Source organism: Frankliniella occidentalis, unplaced genomic scaffold (genome assembly GCF_000697945.3).
Source record: "Frankliniella occidentalis isolate FOCC.00 unplaced genomic scaffold, Focc_3.1 Scaffold188, whole genome shotgun sequence".
NCBI classification, from domain to species: Eukaryota; Metazoa; Arthropoda; class Insecta; order Thysanoptera; family Thripidae; genus Frankliniella; species Frankliniella occidentalis.
Window position 1 is genome coordinate 399,572 of NW_026267314.1, and position 9,123 is coordinate 408,694.

The 9,123-nt window shown below is 54.2% G+C and overlaps 1 protein-coding gene across 1 annotated transcript in view; it reads right to left on the reverse strand.

The window, feature by feature from the left end:
- The window catches only part of LOC127750425 (cell adhesion molecule Dscam2-like), a 222,882-nt gene that overhangs the window by 158,209 nt on the left and 55,550 nt on the right, over positions 1-9,123 (reverse strand). The gene's annotated exons all lie outside the window — the stretch shown is intronic.

Sequence of the window (9,123 nt, forward strand, 5' to 3'; positions counted from 1 at the left end):
GGGGGGGGAGGGGGGAAAGGGGGAAGGGGGCGCCTTCCCCGGGCACCTCGAATATAAACCCCATCACCCAATCAGCCCACCACGCACGCCACGCACACGCACACACACACGCACGCACAGGCCTCTGCAAGCCCGGGGCCAGAACGGAGATTGATACAGCGAGGTCGTGCCTTTGGGACCGGAGAGCCCCCACGGAGGTCGGACACGGGCGAGGTCTAGACCAACATGAAGCAGGCACACCGGTGCGCCAAGGCCGGGGTCGGAGGGAGGGAAGGGGCGGGCGAGTAAGAAGAGCGCCAAGGTCGGCGAGGAAGCCGCAAGTTTGGCTGAAGGGTGATACGATACGGGTTATCTTTTTGTGTGCGTCCTACCGATGCGAGCGAGCAAGGGAAATGGTTTGTAGTTAGAGTAAGATAATAAATAAACACGAGAAAGGATACATCGAGATGCTTTTCATGTCCCAAAGAAACTCGTAAGTATGTCGTGCACGTATGATTAAATGTCCCATATAGAACTGTAAAATATGGACTATGAGATATGGTCTGGTCACACCGCCCAAAACACGAGTTGTATGAAAAAATGAAGTAAGAGGGAACTGACCCTAGGCAATCAACTACAAGGCCGCGTGGACTGCAGCAGAGAGAGATTGCCAAACCCCCCTTCCCGCTCACACATACACAGTTTTCCCCGGTTTTCCCTGTGTGTGCCGCCTATTCCGGCCCCTGCTCACCCGAAAGCCGAGTGCGCGCCTTGATAGCGTCAAATATGCGACGATATTGCTGCCGCCGGCAGACGTATAGCCCTTTTCCCGCGGAAATCGCGGCGCTATTCAAGGCGGCAGAGCAGAGGCGAGGCCGCCGGGAGGGGGCGGTCCTTCTCCCGTGAGAAAGGCTGCGAGCAGGCAACAAGAGAGTCCGTTGTGTGTGAGAGAGAAATAGAGAGAGAGAGGGAAAGAGAGAGAGAGAGAGAAATAGAGAGAGAGAGGGAAAGAGAGAGAGAGAGAGAGAGGGAAAGAGAGAGAGAGAGAGGGGGGGGGGCGCTAAAGAGGAGACGGAGAGGGAAGCAGACATGGCGTCAGGTGTAAAAGCAGCAGGAGCCAGCAGACTTGCCAATTCCCCAACTCATGCGAGAAAAACAAGCTTGCTGACCCTATTTTCTAGAATTGTGTTTCTGGCTGCGCTGCACTGGACATGTCCCTTTTTTTGGGAGAGGACTTCTGTTTAAACGGCAACAAAAAAACATGAGATTAAAAATATAAAACTCTTGAGTTTCACTTTACTTACTTTTTTTTTTTGCAAGTACAATTGCGGGTGTCGGCCAGTGCGCGAGGCAGTGGGGGCTGGGATTAATCACCCCAATGGACTCGTTACACACGAAAGTATGAAAATGTGAGGGGGACGAAGGGCGAGGGAGGGGAGCTGGGGGTAGTGTCGCAGTGCAGGTACACGGCCTGCAGATGGCGCCAAACACTCATTAATCAGGGTAAAGGATGAGAAATTCACACGTCACGCGCGCGGCGCCACCGATCCATAGGAGGAGGGCGCCCCTGCAGCGCGCGGGGCTGTCCTCGCGGCGGCCCACCACCGCGCGCAACGCACTGTTAAATGCTTTTGCAGGCGTTTTGCGAATTGCAAAGGATCCGGATTCTTTTGGAGACTATACGAAGCATTAATCGATGAAAACGATACCTGATGGTTTAAGGTGGAAAAACTTTGCGAAATTCCGCAAAATTAGGGGGAAACTCCTCGAATTTGAAAGATACCTCATTTTTTTAAAAAAAAAGGAAATGCATGCTCTTTTAAAGACTACCCCAAAATGAAAATCTGAGAACTTTTCCTTTACGGAAGTTCCTCAAAAAGTTTCCTTTTTCTCCATTGTATTTGGCGTGCACGTCGTGGACGTCAAGACCCAGGAATGGCATTGAACACTTGCATGTACTTGCCAGATGAATAGCAAAAGGGCGGTGAACGGTGAGGTCCCGAGGGCGGGAGTGAGGGGGAGGGAAGGAGGGAGGCAGCGGGCAGGGAAGGCGAGGGAGGTCGCTGGAGCGGAGAGGTGGAGCGGACAGGCACGGGTTATGCACCATGACAGTTTGGTCCGACAAGCCTTCCCGGCCGGTAACGCGGTACGACGTAAGGCAAGCCGTGGCCAGCGGGCACGACCCTCCCCCTGCCCTCCCTCCTGGTAACCCGGCACCGCGCGCGGCAGCCCCGCCCGCAGCACCTTAAAACTACTCCAGGCAAAAACACAAGGAAAACGCCATAATTTTTTTACGACAGTTTGAGAAGAGCAAAATAGCAGACATTAACTGCGTGCATTTTTATGTGCAACGAAAGAGGTATTCGAACCCTACCGCAGGTCTCGCTTCTCTCTCTTCCTTCTGTCACTGTCTCTCACACACTCTTGCGCACACTCTCACACACTGTCGCTCGCTCGCTCGCTCGCTCGCTCGCTCTCTCTCTCTCTCTCTCTCTCTCTCTCTCTCTCTCTCTCACTCACTCTCTCTTTCGCTCACTCTCTAAAGTCCATCCTCACGGACGTCAGTTTCCACCAGCTCCCCGGCAGCGCCTTCTGGAGATGATGCTCGTGCCCAGCGTGTGCAGCACTTAAGGCATCATTAGAGGCTCAACAAGGCCGAGCGCTGCGCCAGCACGCTCCACTACACCGCGCCACGCCGCGCCACGCCGCGCCACGCCGCGCCACGCCACGCCGCGCCACGCCATGCCGAGCCACGCCGCGCCACGCTACGCCTCCTAGCTGCGACCAGCCAAGCCCTGGGGGAAGAAAGGGAGGGCGAGCGGGGCGCAGGGAACACCCACACCTGTCCTGTCAGGGCGGGGCTGGCTGGGACCAGGCCAAGACGATTTTCTCGACATGCGCTACTACTGCTCCCTCCACCCACCCCCCCTCCAATCCCTGCCCCCACTCACCCCTGCTGGTCGCTTCCACCCCCTCTCACTCTATTCGCCCCTCTTTCTCTCTCACTTATTTTTGATGAAATTTCCCCTTGTTCCAATATTTGTCGGGCGGTGCGTGTTAGTTTATTGTTGCCCCCCTGGGATGTCGGGTGGAAGCACATACTCGACAGCGCGAAAGAGGGACGGAAAGAGAGAGAGAGAGGGAAGCAGCAGGAGAGGGGGCAGAGCAAACAAAGTCCGAAGTGGAATCACACACGGGTCAGGCCGTTTGGTTTGCCTCACCTTATGTGATTTGTCCCTCCCCGTCCGCCGGGCCCGGGCCCAGGAGGGAGCGCCCCCCGCCGCCCCCGCTGGAGACCGGAGCAGAGTCGCGCCCGCCGCCGCCGCCAACTTGGAACCCGATAGGGTAGGGTCAGTGTCGTGGGACCAAAAGTTAGACGAGACCCTCTTCCGCGACTGGGGTTAACTCTTTTTTTTTTGCGATTCCATTTTATTTGAAAAGCTGCCTTCCGCGTTTCAGTTACTATTTTCTTTCTTTTTTTTCGGGAAAGGAGGGGAAAGAGTAGGGGCCTCATTCATTAAATCTTAGTTGACAGGAAATGCAGAAACATTCGTATTTTTGAAAGGGATAAGATAAGAAGGGGGCAGAAACGCAGAAAGTTTATGGAAGTAGGGCCTAACCCGGAAGCGCACTTCCGGCATGTTTAGAGAAACGCGCGCAGAAACCGTCTGGTCCACTGTTTAAATCACCCCCCTCTGCCCCCTCTCCCTCGCCTCGTTCCGGACCCGCTTCGGCTCGGACTCTCATTGGGCAGTCCGGCCATCGCATTCCAGTGACAGGCCTGGGGTCGCCCGAGAGAATGGGGTCGGCTGGGACGGGGGAGGAGGAGAGAGGGGTGGAGAGAGAGGGGGGTGGCTAGGAGCGGGAGACGAGAAGAGAGAGGCCACTGTCCAGGGACGCACCCCTCCTTCTGTTTGTCGGTCACAAAAGTTTTATCAAAGCTGCAGTGACTAATTTACGGGCTCCTCCGTCCCTTTCTTCCCCTGAAGGTTCGCCGCCACCGGTCGGTGTTCGGAAGGGCCAGCACCCGAGCAGAGCCGAGCTCAGGCCGAGGTGGCCGAAGAGATCCGTGCGGCCCGCGCAGTGCCGAGCCGAGCCGAACGAAGGTTCCTGCTACCCAGGAGTCTCTCACGAGGAGGTGGGTGGATGAGGCAAGTTGGCGGAGTAAATCCAAGGCGGGCCCTTGTGATCCATCCCCTTCACAAAGGGCCGCCCGCCAGCCACCCCTCCACCAGCACACTGCCATTAAACAGCACAAATTTTAGTTTCCTCATTTTTTTTGTAATTATTTGTTGTTGTTCGTTTTTTAGCCTCCGTAGCAGATACGGCGAAAGATACCCCGAGACGCTGAGTTTAAAGAACGAGAACGGTGAGTGGGCAAGACAAGGATAGGGGAGAGAGAATGAGGGGAGAGAGAATGAGAGGAGAGAGAGAGAGAGAGAGAGAGAGAGAGAGAGAGAGAGGTGGGGAGGGGGATGATTACCGCTCACAGCCGGGGCCTGGACAGGGGCCGTACCGTACGCCATCACTGGGAATAATGAAGTGCGTCCCTGCAATCAGGGCGACCTGCTGATGCGGCTCCCTCTCCAGGTCTCTCCCTCGCTCGCTCTCTCTCGCTCGCTCTCTCTCGCTCGCTCTCTCTCTCTCTTTCTCCCTCTCTGCCCCCTCCTCCTCTCCCTCTCCCTGACCCTGCCCCGACACGCGACAATGCTGCTGGTATGCTCTCACGGTGAAAGTATAAGCCGGAGCAGGGCGGTTGAGCAGCCCTGTCGCCCCCTCCCCTGCCCCCGCCACCTGCCCGCCAGCTCTCCCCCCGATCTACTTCTCTCCCTCTCTGTTCCACTCTCTTGAAACACGTCATTAACCACGACGGTGCGACAAAGAGGAACGTGACTTTTGCCCCGTGCTGCTGCTGCTGGGCCACTCCGCGGCGCCGCCACCGTCCCCGACCGCGCGCCCCTCCGTAGTCTCCCTTTCTGCTCCACCGAAACAAAAATAAAAGGGGAGGGGGGATTGAGAATAAAAAGAGAAACAACTCTTCAGCGCACATTACACGGTGAACGGTATTCGAACCCCCCGCGGACGACCCTCGTCACGGCCTGGGCCACCGTTCTCTTTGGGAAAATGCTAACTACCTGCGACAGTTAGTTCGCTCGGACCGGACACCAGGGAGCGGGGCGGGGATGGGTGGGTAGGGGCATGCCGTGGGGGGTCAGGGGCTCGGGTAGGACGTGCCCCGGGTGCCAACGATCGGGGGACCCGCGCCCCGCGCTGCCGCCACGCCACTCTGCGCCCCGCCGCGCCCTGCCCCGCCCCGCCCTGGATAGCCCCCAGCATGAAGGACTGTTTTATGTCGATTTATCAGGACCTAATGCAGCGCTAAGAGGCCCTCTTCTCACTCCTTTCCTCTTCTCCCTCCCCTCCCCCCTTCCCCCTCTCTATCTCTCTCTCTCTCTCTCTCTCTCTCTCTCTCTTTGTCCCTCGCTTTCTCTCTCTGTAAGTCGCCATTGCCCTTGTTTACCGCCCGGGCCGGAGAGCCTCGCGGGTGCGCCAAGTTCACTCGATTGGGTAGAAAATCGGCGCGGATTTTCTCGCACCGCAACGCGCGTCGCAATTTCTCATCGTCGGCAGCACAGCCGGTGTAAAACGCTGAGCGGGCGGAGCAGCCTTTTCCACGGGATGCGGCGCCAACGTCAAAGCCCCCATATAGGTGCGGCGAGGTACAAGGAAAGAGCAGAATGTAGCGGCGGCAATTTCCCTTGCAAAAGTCTTTTGTTGCATGCAACGACGATTGCTGTAAAATTGTCAGCACACGCTTGCCACGGTATGGTAGAAGACTCGCCGCGCTCGCGCGCGCCCCTGCAGGCGACCGGGGTGGGCCAGCCCGGCGCGCACCCGTGCTCAGCGGGACGGCCTACCCGAGGCTTCGCAGGCGTTATCGAGCGTGAAAAAAATGCCGCTCTCCCAACACACGAGAACGTAAACGTAAACACACACGCGCGAGCACACACACATACACGCACGCACACACAATGACGACACATGCGGGCGCGGCGTGTGTTCGAAATTTGTAACGCGGCAGCGACGCGACACGCGCGTGAAAGCTGCTAAATCGAGTCGGTTTATCACTTTTTCCTATCCCTTTTGTCCGGCGCGTCAGCGTGCGCACCCGCACGCACGCACGCACGCAAGCACGCACGCTCGCACACGGTGACAAACGTCCGCGATGAGTCGGCAGAGGCATTCCTGCCTGACGCAATCGCTCATTATACCACTCCTGCTGCACACTAACTGGACTTGTATCTTTTATTTGGCACAAATTAAAGCAATCATTTAATTTTTGCGCAGGCAGTGTCGATTTGTATCAACAATGTGAAAAATAGTAGGTTGGCTTACAGGTAAATTTTCCTTGACGCAAGTTGTAAAATTACAATTTGAAATAGTAAAAATACATGCAGCACGTATCGACTTAAAATCCATTGGCGAGTAAAAAGTCTGCTCTCGTAAATTTACAACTTAAATTATAATTTGAGTATACAAAATTTTTGTAAATTTGCGTATATTATTTCGAAACGAGACGTAGATTCAATTAAGCACGAACGCGTTTGCACAGAGACATAGAATACATTTAGCGAGTACACATTGATCACGATACAGCAGCTTGCAACTTTTACAACTCCGAATGTTAAAATGTGATCATGTAAAGCTCGGCAAGGACAAGTCTTATCAAACAAATGCCACCAGTCATCGAGAATCCTATACCAAAGCCCAAGCCCAAACTCCGACCATGTGATTTGTCCTCTTGTCAGACCTGTGAAGTTGATAAGAGCGCCTAATGAGTAGTCTGGTTGTTCAGAAAGCACTTAAGCTAAAACCTCACCTGCATCTGCGTACCTCGACTAGTCAGGGGTCGGTCGGTCGCGCGACTTGTCGGCTGTGGCCGTCACTCCCGTCACTCAGCTTCACACCTGCCACCCCCGTCACCTGGGTCTGCCCTGACCCTCCGGTCGCGACGGCACGATCATCCGCGGCCCGCCGCCGACACGGCCAACAAGAATCGTGCTCCAGTAATATTCGCGTGCGCTAGACGGCAAATTGGAAGGGACTTTCTTTTTGTCTTGGGAAAGGACATTTTCATCCACACTATTTCCACAGGACAAAAAAAGACACTCACAGCAAACATTTACCCACGAAGTTACCGGCTGTATTTCCGGAAAACCTCCCGGTTTTCTCTAACGCAACAACATTTGAATAACAGACACGAATTCAAATTGTCCGAAACAATAATACAGATTTATTGTACCATAGCAACTGATGTAAACCAAAGAAATCTCCTCTCGCTTTGGACAAAATTGGACAAAAATAGTGTGCGTCTGCCACCATGCTTATACAGTCAGGCTCGGTGAGGTTACAAACCACCACTCAGCGGCTGTGCCGCCCACCACCACCGGAACCAGCGCCTCGGTCATGGCAACGTGATGGAGGCATGTACCCAGCAGTGCAGCGGCAGCACGTCAACATGGAATCGGCTTTATCAGTGGCGGAGGCAACGGCGACCATAGCAGCACTCCGCTGCTGCGACAAACCAGCAAAGGGAAATGGACAGCTTCCGCCCTGTGCGGCCAGCGAGGGGAAGGGGGCGGCGTGTGAGGAACACACAGCGAGACAAAAAAAAACAGTCGGGAATCGTTACTCGATCAAATTTAGTAGCTACACTACTTACAATGCTGTAGTTAGGAAGGCAAGTACAAAATAAACCACGATACAAAATCCGAGGGGTGGGGCTGAGTGTGCATTATTGAGTAAGCTTATCGGCGTGCATCAGCTCACACGCTTGTCACACACTTCCTCACCTCGTTCCCTCCTGTCGATAGATCGAAGAGAGAGGGCGTTGGCCAACTGGTGGTGGGTGTGAAAGGGGGTCACGCGGTGCGGGGGCGCGCCGGGGCGGGGCGGGGTGCGGCGGGGTGCGGCGGGGTGGAACGGGAGCAAGCGAGCGGCCGCTGTGCAGTGGAGCGCACGGGATTACTATCAGCATGGACACCATTAGCTGCAACGCTTAAATCTGCCATAAACAAGACCCTGCTCTGCCCTGCTCCCAGCACGGCGGGGCTCGGCGGGACCTACGGGATCGGCCAGGCCAGACAGAACGCTCCCGGTCCCCATTAGGTGACCACAGTACCGAATACCAGCCTCCATCGACGCGCTGCTCCTGTCCCCACTTTTATCTACATCGTGTCCATTTGAGGAAAACAACAACAACAAAAATAAATTGAAACCCGTCAGGACCGAACAACCATCCAGTGCCACTCACGGGATGATGTCACCGCAGGGACTAGTCACTGCAGCAGCGCGACACAGCACTCACCTGGGAACAAAAAGAAAATAGAAATCGTCATTAATTATTCGTAATCATCGGACAGTGATTTTTATGCAGAACTTCACAACGGCGTGACGACAGGAGGTGAAAATAGGCGAGTCAACAAAAAGAACATATAATTGTTTCAGCTTTTTTAGAAAAATGCATGCCTATGAGCAATCTAAAAACGTGCAGAGGGACTGCACTGGTGAAACAAGTGTACAAAATTTGCACACCATCGTGTTCGGGTCATGATTTTGCACATTAAATCGCATTAAATGATATCTATCTGAAGTTGCACACCGTTTTGTAGTCGTCTAAATATTGCACACTTGGATACACAGTTCTATATGATATTAGTGGGAACTGGAAACTATATGGCGTGCAGCTGCTATATGCTTTTCGAAAATGTTGAAAGTTTTCACACTATTTGACGTATTATCCAGTAAGACACCACAATGTGTCCAAATTTTGCACGCTTGACCTTGTAGATCAATCGACGAGCAAAGTTGAACACATTTACCGGTGTGGACTGCAGTGAGCTGAACAAATTTTCCCATCCTCTACGAATCAAAACAACGCTTACGAAAATTCATCTAACGTTGACAAATGTTAAGGGGGGCAATATGAGTTAAAGCTGTCAAAAATGACCTAAATTCGGACTATGTTTGATGCTCTTGGGCTCCATTTTGGTCAGCAGGGTGGCCCCGGGAGGCATGCCCTACCTTTCAGTTATCCTTTGAAAGTAATTTGATCCTGGGGGTTGACCACTTACTCCCCTTCTA